Source organism: Solanum verrucosum, unplaced genomic scaffold (assembly GCF_900185275.1).
Source record: "Solanum verrucosum unplaced genomic scaffold, falcon-dt-bn FXZP01000062.1, whole genome shotgun sequence".
NCBI classification, from domain to species: Eukaryota; Viridiplantae; Streptophyta; class Magnoliopsida; order Solanales; family Solanaceae; genus Solanum; species Solanum verrucosum.
In genome coordinates, this window is record NW_026020477.1 from 1,770,937 (window position 1) to 1,776,873 (window position 5,937).

At 31.7% G+C, this 5,937-nt stretch overlaps 1 pseudogene; it reads left to right on the plus strand.

The window, feature by feature from the left end:
* Positions 1–609: 609 nt before the first annotated feature.
* Positions 610–1,164, plus strand: LOC125809283 (uncharacterized; annotated as a pseudogene).
* Positions 1,165–5,937: the final 4,773 nt, after the last annotated feature.

The window sequence follows — 5,937 nt, forward strand, 5'->3', positions numbered from 1 at the left end:
ATTTATTCCCTCTGATTTCTTGATATTTATACACGTGACGGAACAGTAGATCATCGCAACTAATTGAATTGGATCATGACTCCATGTTAGCATAAAAGGAGCACAATAATATAAAATAAATTAATTTAGAGGTAATAAAACTCTAGCTAAGTATGTGTGTCGTTGAAATTTCAAATTTGGTTCGGAGTAATATTTGTGCCTTATCCCAATTCTTTTATGAAAATCTATTCATAGCATTTAACATATACAAGAGTAATTTGAAAGAGAAAAAAAAAAGAGAAACATTTTCTCGACTTTTATAAAATTAACTACATCTTATTATAAATCAATTAAAAATAAATCTATAATTTTAATTTAAATAAAAAATTTACACATCACATAAAATGAGTAACCCTCACTAGAGAAATGTTCAATTCATTTTCAACTTAGTTAAGAGAATTACTATTTGATTTAATTAGAACTTGCTAAAAAAAAGAAGAAGCAGCATTTTCTTGACTTTTTAAAAGTTAAATTAAGAATTTACTACATATAATCAATAAAAAAAAATTATATATAAATACCTCTCCTAAGTCAGCACTCACTAGTTGTTGTCCAGAAAAGAAAGAAGCAATGGAGAAGGGATTTACTCCCTCTGATTGTGAATTGGTAATGCGATAATTGAAATTTGTGGCTGGAAAACAAAATGCAGGATTCATTGGGCTTGCAGATGTTTACGAAAAAGATCCATGTGAATTGATTAGAGAGAATTCCATGAAAACTCACTATTTCTTCACTGAATTGAAGAAGAAGAAGACGAGTGAGAAGGAATATAGTAACAGATTCAACAGAGTTACGAGGAGCGGTGGGATTTGGGAACAGCAAGATACAAGAAAACCCATTCTTGATGAGGATGAAAAGCTGATTATTGGGTACAAGAGAAGCTTGAAATTTAAGCATGATGACCCCTCTTTAAATGGGAAATGGATGATGAAAGAGTATTATCTTGCTGAATCTCTTCTTCGTCAATTGAAATCAAAGGAGAATAAAGTTTTGTTATCTCTGCAATTAAGAAAAGCCCCAAATCAGTAATCAGGTAATACTGTTTCAGTTTCAGATGATGCTGTTGAGTACAAGAGGTTTATTGACAATGTACTGCAGTCAGAGTCACAAGAACAACAACAACAACATACCCAATGAAATCTCACTAGGTGGGGTCTGGGGAGGGTGGAGTATACGCAGACCCTACCACTACCTCGTAGAGGTAGAGAGGCTGTTTCCGAGAGACCCTCAGCTCAAATCAAGAACCTGGAATGGAAAATCAAGAATCTGGGTAGGGGAAAATCAAGAACCCTATTTTTCTGAGGATTATGCAAAAGTTGAAGCGCTGTTGATATGTTTTCGTTGAAATCCAAGATTTTTCTTATCATACTTGGGATATCTAAGAAATTTGACTGATATATGTTGGTGTCAAGGAACACCAAAAGAATTTTGTAATATAATCATTTTTTAGGTCTCTGTTCATACCAAAAGACTAGTAGAATTCATTTGATTTAGTCATTTTTGTTGGTCTCTGTTTGTTCATAATGAATGAAAGACTACTACAATTCATTTTCTCACATGTGTATCTACTGAATTTTTTCGCACTTCCTTTTTGTGTGTCCAAATGTGTCTGGGACTGTATCTGTTTTACTAGTTTCTACTTTAATTAGTGAAAATGTAATCGTGTTGCAGATACTGTTTGTCATGCCTGCTGCCAGACGTGGAAGAACTTATTGAGTAATTTCTAGGATACTGTTGTTATGTGGTTTTGATTTATGTAATGACTAGTGCAATTTAGACAGAATTATGGCCTCATTATTCTGCATACAAAATGTATAGCAGATGAACCTGGTGTTTCATTTCGTACAGCCTGTTGTTGGTTTATATAACATCTTTGCCTGAGAGTTAAAGGTCATATTAACTCTTAGTTTCTTTTACCCTTTTTGTTTTTCATTTTCCTTAAGCTTCTTATGTTCTTCTTGCCTCTTCAATCACCGCTGAACTGTGCCACTAAGACGGACATTCGTTCTAACTAGACATTTCAGGAATGCTTATTTTGGATACTATGCACTGTCAAAGTTTGCTTGAATCTTACCCCGTTTAATATACATTTCCTACATGGACTGCATTTACTTTTCTTCTCCAGAATCTCCCTCATGAAGCACATATACTTCTAGTTGTGCAATCTCCTATTGGCAGTGTATTTGGAATCGATGCAAACACTGTTCATTATCATAGTCAGGTCTATCATCTTCATGAGATTTACTTTCTGCTTATTCCTTCATGATACTCTTGTTCATTGGCATTGAACAATCTTGCCTACTTTGGTGCTAGCAGGTTTTCCCGTGAGCTTTCAGTATCTCCGCCCTCTCCTTTCTATTTGCTGCAGCTTAACTCTATACTTAAAATATAACCAGTTCCAGTTTTAGCATTCATTTTGTCATAATTTACTCATCCATGCCCACATGGTGTATTATTCCTGATTTTTTCGTTCTTCTTTTTCCCCTGTGATCATGTGTCCAAACGTGTCTGGGACTGTATCACCTATAATGACGGATATATGTTGGTCTCCGCTCACTGGTGTGAAGACTATTCTGTTATGATATCGGATTTTAGTTGAGAATAATTAGTAAAATGACAAGAACACATTTTTTTGCATCAAATACACTGTTGCACCTGAGTGGCATATTTTTTTTATCATGGGAAGGATAAGTTAAAAGGAAAAAGGAAAGGAAGAAGTATCTTGAAGCATGGTATGGGTTGATGGAACTTTGTAATGTTTCATTTTATTGTTGTACTTGTATTTCGATTTTAAGACGTTTTAGCATGACTTTTTTTTTTCCATGTTCCTCGCATTGGAGAGATTTGCTTAATTATCTGTCTCCTTTTTCTTCATTTTCTGTACTATCATGTCTATTAATCATAGGACTGTTGGGATATATACTATTAACCAAGTGTTAAGAAATAATATTTATTATAGAATAAATATTTGCTCAATTTCAATAGATCATATATTCGTTTATGGTGTCTGTTTACTTATATAGTAGATGATTTAGTGTGTAGAGTTTTAGCTTATACACAGAGGATTAAATCATCGGTTCTTATAAGTATAAAGTTTTTTGTTCACAATCTAGGATGGAAATTGGACATGCCATCGGTACGATTGTAGCACAAGATTATATGTAATTTATCTTGATTATGGGAACGGTATAGTTCCAACTTCTTGTGCTACTGCATTTTGTATGTATTGAACGGGACCGAGTAGAGATAGTTGTTTTAGACTGACTGACAAAACATATTCTCTAAACTATTAAATGTACTTATATTCTTAATCCTGATATAACTATTATGATCTGTATATATTGATTATTGTTTTGATTTATTAAAAGGTGAGATTCTGAGATGGGTCAATATGTCTGGTAAGTTGGATGATAATAATATATATTGGTGAAATAATAAGTTAGTTGATGGCATCCATGTCTCGTTATAGAGATTGATTGATATGCCTTTATGAGAAACTTATAAGTTTTTATCGTGTCAAACCTTGCAAGTGGATTTATGAATCCGACACATGAAATAAGTTAAGTAGTGCTCTAAAGGAAATTAATCATTAAGTTAAATTCGTCAGTAATTTAATTTATTGATTAGTATCTGAAATCTTAACATGGAGAATTACATAAGTGTTTAATGGGGAATTATGAAATATAAATAGAGGAGTGCAATTACGAATTTCTAGTGGAATGATTTGTAATTTATTATGGTAAGAATAATTCAAATTAATTATTTGGAATTATTTCCATAATAGGAAGCCTCAGTAATTAATTATGTGGTCCCTCCAGTTCCCATATTTAACTAGAACTCAGAATCCTATTTCTTAGAGGAAAAAGGAGTAAGCGTGTGTTTTTCTTGTTTTTCAAGAAAATTGGGTTTTCTTCTCCTTTTTGGATTGGGGAAGAAATCTCTATAAATAGAGATTCTCCTAACCTAGAAAAAGATTGATTAGTTTTCTATTCGATACTTGCCCACCCAAGTATTGAGAGAGTTCAAATGTGAACTTGGGATCACTGTAGAAGACCATGGCTATCTTGTAGATTCACTTGAAGGACTGTCTAACTTGGGGATTCGCTTGAAGGTATCTGTTCATGCTTCAAGAGGTATTTATCGAATTAAATTTCAGTATGTTTATGTGTTCTAGCATGATTATGTGGTCTAGCATAAACAATATTGGTTATCTATTATTCATGTAAGCATTAAGATTCTAGTATGCTTCCGCTGTGCATATATGTTTTTCAACAATTGGCATCAAGAGCCACGCTTACCTCTAATAACTAGATAGCATGATGTATATTTGTATGTGTGTTTGATCGTATACATGGATATACTGTCTTTTACCATCTATTTGCTTGAAATCAATTTGTGTTGATTAGTAATTGTGATATCAAATTATCACTGCGTATTAAAAATAATTATTGTGCCTTGATGGGTGATTACCTCTACAAAGTTAGAAAAAAGTAATAATGGTGGCTATAATATAGAGAAGCTGCAAATTTTTATTTGGTATACAGCTTCGAACAATATGTTGTATTGTTTCAAAATAGGTTACATGGCTTTCTTGCAATTATGCCATAAAATAATATCAAGAATTATATATCTTTTTAAAAAAGGTAATGTTGCGTGTATTGGCGGCGACCACTTCGGATATCCTTGTTTTAACTTTGTTTTACTTTTGTCAAAACTTTGTAAAACAAAAGGGGGATAATCTATATGCACTTCATGGATGTGAAGTGGCGGTGACTGCCATTGGTACACCATTCCATTAAATTATATGAGCATTGTTTTTGGTTCTTTTTGTATAAATGGATAAAGTTAAGAATTCGTGATTAATAAATAGTATTGTTAATGTGGTCTATTTATTTGGAATCACTATTAAATTCTTAAAATTTATACACGTCAGATTATAGCAATACATGAATTGAAAATTATGATTAATAAATAGGATCTACGAAAGTGATCTATTTATTTGAGTCATTAGAATATTTTCAAGGTATCATGTATAAATTGCCATAAGTGAATATTAGTGGTGAATATTTATTTACTTAAATGGAGATTTACCTTGAGATGTTAGTAACACTTAATTAATTCATGAGAAGAGATATTAAAGGTTTTCACCGATCCAAAAAGGAAAAACATAATATCTTGAATTCTCAGGTGAATTAATAGAGAAAACAATTTATTGTAAAGAGGTGTTGTGTGTCTTAGCAAAAGGAAGGACACAACGTATGTCTTATGCTCATGAGATAATTATCAAAAGAGAATAAAAATGTGAATCATGTTATTTTAGTCATTAACTATGCCTAAAACGGTTATTTTTCAAATTTGGTCATAGTTTAGGTGGTCATGATTTTTTATGATCTTTGATTGACTTGAAATTTGATGGTTCCATCGAAAATCGTTTAGATGAATTTGGTAGTTTGTCGGATTAAAATTTGATTTGAATAGATAATAAGATCAATTTTTTTTGTCAATTATGTTTATGTTTAATTTGGAACATGCTTACACATGGTTATTTAACATGAATTGATATGTGATAAGAATGTATGTCATATTGTTTTAATTCCTAAAGATACTTAAATTACTTGAATTTGAATTTGGTCATAGCTTTGGAAATAAAAATTCTTTATATGCTCCAATTGACCTGAAATTTGGTAAGTTCATTGATAACGGCCTAGTAAGAAGTACTCATTGTTATGTAGTTATGATTCTTTGAGGTCGTTAAAATGATTTTAAAGTTGTTCTCTGAAATTAAAATGTGATTTGGTATGAATGACATCCTTTATATTGGTTTTATTTATGTTATATGTGGTACATGATTACACGTGATGAGTTAACATAAATTGAATATGATAAGGATGTAGATCT